Source organism: Macaca nemestrina, chromosome 6 (genome assembly GCF_043159975.1).
Source record: "Macaca nemestrina isolate mMacNem1 chromosome 6, mMacNem.hap1, whole genome shotgun sequence".
Taxonomy (NCBI): Eukaryota; Metazoa; Chordata; class Mammalia; order Primates; family Cercopithecidae; genus Macaca; species Macaca nemestrina.
In genome coordinates this window covers 56,321,348-56,330,655 of record NC_092130.1, presented here as the reverse complement: position 1 = coordinate 56,330,655, position 9,308 = coordinate 56,321,348, and positions in this window count along the sequence as shown.

Below are 9,308 nucleotides of genomic sequence, written 5' to 3'. Positions count from 1 at the left end.
GGTGCATTTCTTGAAGTTCTGTCCACTGTAGAGATTTCCCTTCACCATTGTCCTTTAGGAATGTCCTATAAAGGACTATAGTGCTGTAGATGTCTATTTTGGGGTGATGCCTACATGTTGTACAGGACCATCTGCAATCCAGACTTGAGTGTTTTGCCTCTACAGTCATTGATTTTAGGGAAAATCCCCTAAGACCATAGGTGTGGATTGAGAAAGAATATATTGTAGCAGGTGTGGAGACCATGGGCATTTGGGCCATTTCTTCATGAAACTTATGGCTTGGTGAGTCAGATAACATTTAGTTCATGACGGGCAATTCAGATGGCGTGTTAACTTGGTGGCCCATGGTCAAGCATTCTGTCTCTATTAAGGCTTAATAGCTGGCAAAAGCTGCTTCTCAAAAGGAGAGTATTTATCTGCAGAGGATAGCAGGGCTTTGCTCCCAAATCGTAAAGGCCAGTGCTGATTTACCTATTGGGGTCTGCCAAAGACTCCAAACAGGTCTCTATCTGTGACTAACATTCCAAGCACCATTGGATCTGCTGGGTCTTATGGCCCAAATGGTAAAGCAGCTTGTGCAACAGAACGTACCTGTTGCAGAGCTTTCTCTTATTCAGTGACCTACTCAAAACTAGCAGCTTTTTGGGTCAATCAGTAAATGGGCTAGTGTAATACACTCAAATGAGGAATATGTCGCCTCTAAAATCCAAAAAGGCCCACTAAGCATTGTGCCACATTTGGGGTTGTAAGAGAGGTCAGCTACAACAACTTCTTCCTCATCTTAGAAGGGATATCTTGACCTGCTCCACAGCACTGCACTGCTAGAAATTTCCTTGTGGTAGAAGGCCCCTAGATTTTTTTGAAACTTATTTTTCACCCTCTGACTTGCAAATGTCTTACCAATAAATCTAGAATAGTTCGACTAGATCTAATCAGCATAATGCCATCAATGTAGTAGATTAGTGTGATATCTTGTGAAGGGAAAGGCAATCAAGATCTCTGCACAATAAATTATAACAAAGGGCTAGAAAGCTGATATGCCCCTGAGGTAGGACAGTGAAGATGGGTTGCTGGTTTTGTTAGCTGAAAGCAAACTGCTTCTGGTATACTTTACTAACAAATAAGAAAAGACATTTGTCAAATCAATAGCTGCATACCAGATACCAGTGCATACATTACTTTGTTCTAGCAATGAAATTCATCTACCAGAGCAGCTGCAATCAGAGTCACCATCTGGTTAAGTCACTGTCATTCTCCAAAATTTGTCTTTGGTACAGCCCAAATAAGCAAGTTTGATGGGGATGTGGTGGCAATCACTACCCCTTCATCACTCAAGTCCTTGATGGTGTCACTAATCTCTGCAGTCCTTTCAGGAATGCAGTATTGCTTTTGGTTTACTATTTCCTAGGTAGAGGCAGTTCTCATGGATTCCACTTGGCATTTTCTGCATAATAACCCTCAACCCACAAGTCAGGGAGCTAACACGGAGATTCAACCAGTTATCAGGTATGTTCAAATTATGTATTCCAAAGCTGGGGAAATAACCACATAATGAGTTCAGGGATCCACTGGACCCATTGTGAGATGGATCTGAGCTAAAACTTCATTGAACACTGATCTCCATATTTCCCTACTTGAACTGGCAGACCACAGTAACATTTTGGGTCTCCTATAGTTAATGCCAATTTATAGCCAGCTTCCAGTAATACCTGAAATATCTGATTATTTCCTTTTTCCCAGTGAACAGTCACTCTGGTAAACAGCTATAGGTCTCTTTGGGAAAGGCTGGAAGAAAGATTAATACTATAAGTTTTTGGCAGTGTAGTGGGATCCTTCCTGAAGGATCCCCAGCCTCCTCTTCATTCAAGGGGTTCTATTCTGCAAACTTGCTCAAGTCTGGGGATTGATAGAGGGGTCATGACTCTGTTTTTATTATTCAAGTTAGACTTTTGTTTACTTGAGCTAAAACTCTCCACTTTTACAGATCAAGTAAGAATTTAGTAGGCTTCCTACCTATTTCACTTCTAAGAACACTATGATCAACTAGCTAATGTCACAGGTCTCTGTGAGTCAGATTATTGTGACTGCCACTCTGACACTGCTGTCCATTATGATATCCATGCCCAACTTGCCTTTTGAGATTGAATGTCACCACTTTGCCTCTGCAACCCCAGGGATCCAATTATTCCCATTGTATTTGGGCTTCTTAATTCAGGAGTAGCAGTTCCCACTACAATTTCTAACCTACAGAAAAAAGCAATCACAAAGCTCTTCGAGGATATTGGGACTCCCTTCAGAAATTTATTATTCACAGTCATGGTGAAAGATACATCCTGTGGACCATTCTTGGGTGGGTGAGCAGGTCTTAAATGATAAATCTACCCTAAAATACCCCAAATCCTGAAGACTTTGGATTCTTTCCTCTAAATATACCATGGCAGTTCTGTCATGTCAACTGTACTTAGAGTGGGGCACCTTTTGCTCTATGTTTCAGCCAACCCAACAAATAGCTAAAACCCTTTCTAATCCCCCAAGCTGCAACATTAAACTCAGAATATCTGCTCAGTGAGAGCATATCAAAAAATTTGGCCTGATCCAACTTTATGCTTCTTTTAGTATTATTCCACACCCTTAATATCCATTCCCACATGTATTCCCCAGATTCCTGTCTGTATAAATAGAAAATCATGAAGCTCTTTTCGAGGGTAGTGCATGTCCTTATGGGCCACACATTGTACCTCACCCTTTCAGGACTGCTGGAACTTGAGTCAAGTTATAGGTCTAAAAGCAAAAAGGAGTGGTGTGGATGGTCCCTGAGGAGAATCAACAAAAAGCCAGAACCTTGCTTCTTATTGGTTTTTGATTCAGAGTATCCAATGGTGATATTTTGCCTGTCTCTTTTGCTATATCACACTGTGGACTATCAGTGCCCTCTTTGCTACTGGAAATAATCATTAGTGTCTTTCAATATAGTCAGATTAGAGAATTAATTACAGGAACTCCAAAACATTTCAAAAAATTCATCCTTAAGATCTTGTTCCTCTATAACCACTCTTAGTACTGAAATCTGTATCAGTCAAGGTCTCCAGAAAAATAGAACCAATAGATTAAGATCTACATATATATATATATACACACACACACACACATATATATATATATATATATATATATATATATATATATATATATATATGTTAACCAGTTCTACAGTATACATTCATTGCAACAGCTAGATGAGCATTCGATTAGATTATTGGGTATTACAGCCTGGCTATGTTGGCATATAAAACTAACTATCACAAAGGTGATTACGAGTAGCTCTCATTAGAGTATTATGCTTGACTTACACCTAGGGTGAACTTTCCTGAAATGATCTAGACTGATCTAAAAACATCTTGTCTCAGTCTAACTTGGACATTTTGAGGATGGGATTGGGAAGGCAACTTGATTATACCAAAAACCTTTTAAACTAAGAAATTAAAAAAAAAAAGAGTTAAGAGGTCAATCAGGTTGACCAATTTATTTGGTAGTTGAGGAGCTGAAACATTTTTTAATCCATTAATATATACCCATTATGGCTGTGTATTCTAACCCTTCTTAGCCATTAAACCAGAGTTCAGAATGCCTGGATTAAACTTCTAGCTCAGCCACCTTACTTAGGCAGATTACTTCATCTCTATAAACCTTGTTGGAAATATCTCAGGGTTAGACTTTAATCTGTGCATTTCTATCTCTCAAATTCATAATGTTTAAACAATTTTAAAACAAATATCAAAATAATAACATATATGTATAGATCTGGTGCAAAATTTGCTTTATTTCCAAAGGACTTGAAGAATTTACATGTTTTCATTCAACACACTTTTAAAAACAAAATAGCAAACATAAATATACTCTCATTGGAGGAGGGTCGATGAGATTTCCTCTGCATTCTAAATCTGAGGCATCCTAACAGGTCCTTTGTGCCCTTGAGTTAAGGTGGGAGTCCATGACATTTGGTATAGAAATTGTTGCCTTTGTCAAACGAAAATGAAATTGACCTATTGGCTACACAGTTTATATTCTGAATTGTGTTCCCAGGAGTACATAGCCTATTCTCTTTTTCTGTTTTCTTGTAGTAACTTAAGAAACAAGTTTATAAGTTGCCTAAAGAGTCAAGACTGTTGTTGTGAGATAGAGGTTTTCTTGAAGGAAAACTAACCCTTCTAGTCATTAAGTTTTTGTCATAATACTCTGATAACCTGCTCTGGAACAATTAGAGCACTTTCTATAAATATTTCTGGAGGCCTGGAGAGAAAATAACTTTATATTCAAATAGAATGTAGTGGAATATTTTGAAATATAACCTCTTCACCCTTAACATCAAATAAGTTGCTGTACCAAAACAAAAATAAAAGCATAAGATTTGACCATGAATTTGAGACCTGTGGCACTATTTTCCAGCAGTATAACATCAGAGTTCACTTGGTTCCTCTGAGTCTCAATTGTCTCATATAACAATGGTATAAAAATGTCTACCTCTCAGTATTTTTGAGATAATCTTATAATGATGTATACGAGAGAGTTTTGTAAACTTCACAACACTGGCAATATTCATAATTCTCTGACAATCATATGCTCTTATAAATTCAGAACAATTTTCAAAAGAAGCAGATGCTATTTGAGAGAACAGAATCACAATACTATCTTCTTAAAATGAAATCAAAATTTCACAGACATAGCAACATAAATCCACAAGTGTTTATCTCTAGAACCACTGAAATGGGAAAAGATTATCAGTCCTTTGTGCAAAGAATGTCTGGTTACAAATTCGGAAGGGTGCTGAAATGTCAGTTTTACATATCTATTTCTGCTAGGCAGAGAGACTAGTCAGGAGATAAAGGACAGAGTGCTGGAAAACTTGGGCACAGCTTTTATGGAGCAGGGAGGAAACATGAAGGTGGGAGCATCACAGACCGTTCTAATATGTGGACTGTCAGTAAATGTCAAGACTCCAATGGAAACGTCTTAGTACCGATAGCATCTGTGTCCCCAGCTGGTCCTCAGCCTGAAATTATAAAGAAAACAATGTGGTGGCAGGAAAGGATCAGTTTGGGAAAGATTAGATTCCACTTCCAGAGCCATAGAATCAACAGGAAGTTCCTGCATGTGATCTTTACTCAAAACTAGAAGAGGAATCCAGTAGAGTACATTTGTTCTGAAATTTCTTTAGCTTGGCCCAGACTACCTGCCCTTCTCCTTAGATACAGGACTATTTTAAATAACGATATTTAGTAAATGGCATCTCAAATGTACTGGTAATTGAAAATAAAAACCTGGATATCATTCTTGAGACCACTTCTCAAATAGTTCTCAAATGGGTCCACTTCTCGTCATTGCCACCTCTACCTTTCCAGCCTAGCCCTTTCCTGGGGGTGAGAGATGTAGCATTTGAGCTGGATTTTCAATAATATAAAAGATGTCAACAAGATGGAGAGGGGAGGCAGACAAGGAGTTCAAAAGTCAAAAGAGAACAAAGACATTTTGGTAACAAACTGGAGCTAGAATGCAGAAGGAAGCATAAATTCTGACTGTTGAAAATCTTGAATGCCACATAAGGATTTTGGACTTTATGCAAGAGACAAAAAGGGTCATTTGGAGTCTTTGAAAATGAATTTGGCAGGATTAGAACTATACGGCAGATATAGTAAACCAGTTTTTGTTGTCCATTCATCTATCTGCTGATGATAACACATTAATTATCCTCTATGTAATTTTTCCTTGCCCTTCTCCTAAGCTGTGTGCTTTGGGTGGAATTCATTTTACTCCTAGATCCATGGGTAACTCTGTGACTTAGACTTGGCACCCCCAAAATTGTTTTCCCTGATCACTAAAATTGGTTCCAAATGGATGAGTGATCTGAAAAGCTAATAAAAGGCAATGGGACTTTTGTTGATGCTATTGTGGGGCACACTGTCTTTTTTGTGAGACCCAAATCCAGGAGGTTATAGGTTGGAGGCAGGTATTTATGCAGTCATGTGGAGCCTGGAAATGAAGCCCATGTGGAAGAAAATAGAGCCTGAGTCCTGGTCATGTTATCTGAGCTGCCCTCAAAACACCCAACCCTTGAGCTTTACGTGTTACCTAAGTCACTAAATTCTCTTCCCTTTAGTTAGATTTTCTGCCTTTTGCAACAGAAAGAATCCTGACTGAAACTCCAGTGAGAGAGATATGTACAAGGCTAACGATGTAAGAATGCAGATACCAAAGGGGCAAGAGTAAAATCTGATATATGGGGAAAGAGGTCTTAAGAGAGGATAATTTTTATGGTTCCCCTTATTGTCTATCTACCCAATCTAACAGGGTTAGCACTGTTTTTCATCAACACAAGGGGGACTGTTGTTTTCCTCTTATGGCTCTCACCTGGAACCTTCACAACTGTTTAAGAACATTAAATATTAGGATAAGTTTTCATTTAATCAGAAAGTTCTGTCTTTGTCTCCCTCTTCCAAATTATGATCAGATATAACACTCACACAAGAATAGGCTAACTCACTTATTTATGCACATTTTTAAAAATACTTAAAAAATTAGGAAGCTTAAGTGAAAGAAGATAAGGCTATTATGACAAAGTAGATCCACTGTGACTCATAAAGCACAATTTTATTTGTCAGAGAATGTATGTAATTGATGCAGAGTAAATCTTTGTTGAGAAATAGCAGCTAACACTTACCAAACATTATGCTCTGAGATTCTTATATATATTAACCAGTTTAATCCTAATTAAAGCTCTTTCAGGAATATACTTTTTAGTTTTAGTTTACAATTCAGGAAGCTGAGCACAGATAGGATAAATACCTTGCCCTAACTTTTAATGATGCCAGAATGCGAAACTGGATAGTTTAGCTGTAAAACCACATGTTTAAGCACTGTACTTGGAGTAAGTGAATAAATGAATAAACAAATAGATCATCCCTTCTTCTTCCTAATGCTGGAAAAAACCTGGCAATTGGATGGTGTCTTTGTAACAACTCAGTTCTGTTGCTCTTCAATAGAGTCATATTCTTTTAATTCCTCAGTTACTACCTGATAATCAACTAGAAACTTTGGGGAAGCTGTATTCTCTGTTTCTAATCTCCCAATACAATTTTGTGCACTGAAAAGACCATTTACTCAAACAAAAAACTTGTTAAATGCTAGTATGGTAAAATGGAGGACTAAGCGTTATTTCCTATATTATCTACTTGCAGTAAGGGAGTCGTTGACTCCCTGAGGGTATTTGCCTAATTATGGGTCTGATATCTAGTACTCGTAGCATTTTCTGCTCATGTTGAAATGGATGCCAGGCAGCACCTGTGTGTTTTAGATGAAAGTCTTGCCCAGGAACCAGTGACAATTTGCCCAGCCCATATTTATAGTCTACAGTATTAGGTGGGATGGGTGGCACTGTAATCACTAATCTGACATGAATTAACACTTACCATAATGGCACAGGATTTACCACTTGAATTTGCACCTGAGTTTGTGCCTCTCAGCAACATAGAAATGCTAATCATATCTCATACAGATAGCAATTTAAAAATCAATCTCTGTGTTCATGAAAATATGACTTAATTCTTGGCTGATGTCACTATTATGGGAGGGATAAGATCAACTTCTATTCAAAACTCAGGTCATTTATGCATTTAATTGCAAAATATCTCACTGTCACAAAATACCTCTCCTCCCTTTGTAGATGCATCCTTTTGTGTTCATTATAGTTCTTTCTGCAGCCTTTGACATGGGCAGGCAACTACCTCTTTGCTTTAAAACATGATACCTTTAAAAAGCATTTAATTGACAATAATTGTACATATTCACTGGGCATATAGTGATGTTTTCATATGTATAATGTGAAGTGATCAGGTCAAGTTAATTAGCATATCAATCATCTCAAACATTTACAATTTCTTTGTGTTGGGAATATTTGCTAACTATAGTCATTTTACAGTGGTTTAGAACACTAATACTTATTCCTCCTACCTAACTGTAATTTTATATCCTTTAACAAATCTCTCTTTAACCCTACCTTCCCTGTACCCTTCCCATCCTCCAGTATCTTCTGTTCTACTTTATACTTCTATGAGATCAACTTATTTTAGCTTCCACATATAAGTGAGAATATGCAATGTTTAACTTTCTATTCCTGGCTTATTTCACTTAACATAATGTCCTCCAATTCTATCCATGTTGCTGCAAATGACAGGATTTCATCCTTTTCATAGCTGAATAGTATTCTATTGTGTACATATACCAGAGTTTATTTATTCATTTATCTGTTGTTGGATGCTTAGGTTGAATCCACATCTTGTCTATTGTGAATAGTGCTGCAATAAACATGGGGGTGCAGATGTCTCTTTGATATTAACATTTCCTTCCCTTTGGATAAATTCACAGTAGTGGGACTGCTGGATCATATGGTAGTTCTATTTGTAGTTTTCTGAGCGACCTCCATACTGTTCTGCAGAGTGGCTGTACTAGTCTGTATTCCCACCACAGTGTATAAGAGTTCTCTTTTCTCTGCATCCTTGTCAGCATTTGTTATTTTTTGTGTTTTAGGTAATAGCTGTCCTCACTGGGATGTGATGATACCTCATTGTGGTTTTGATTTGCATTTTCCTGATGATTAGTGATCTCGAGTATTTTTTCATATATTTTTTGGCCATATGTATGCCTTCTTTTGAAGAATATCTGTTCAGATTACTTGCCCTGTTTTCAATTACAGTGTTTAGGTTTTTTGTTTGTTTGGTTAGCTTTTGCCATTGACATTGCTTAATTCCTTGTATATTCTGGAAATTAGTCTCATGTCAAATAAGTAGTTTGCAAATATTTTTTCTTATTCTATAAGCTGTCTTTTCATCCTGTTAATTGTTTCCTTTCCTGTGCAGAAGATTTTTAGTTTGATATAATCCCTTTTGGCTATTTTGCTTTGTTGTTGTGCTTTCGAGGTCTTATTTATATAACCTTTCTCCAGTCCATTGTTCTGAAGTGTTTCTCCTATGTTTCCTTCTAGTAGTTTTACACTTTTAAGCCTTAAATTAAAATTAAAATTTTTTTGTATATGTGAAAGGTTGAGGTCTAGTTTCATTCTTCAGCATATGGATATCCAATTTTCTGAGCATCACTTATTCAAGAGATTGTCCTTTCCCCAGTGAGTGTTCTTGACACTTTTGTCAATAATCAGTTAGCTAGGAACACGTGGATTTATTTCTGGGTTCTCAATTCTGTTCCATTGGTCTACGTGTCTATTTTTTATGCCGATATCATTCTCAAAGCCTCAGCTTTCT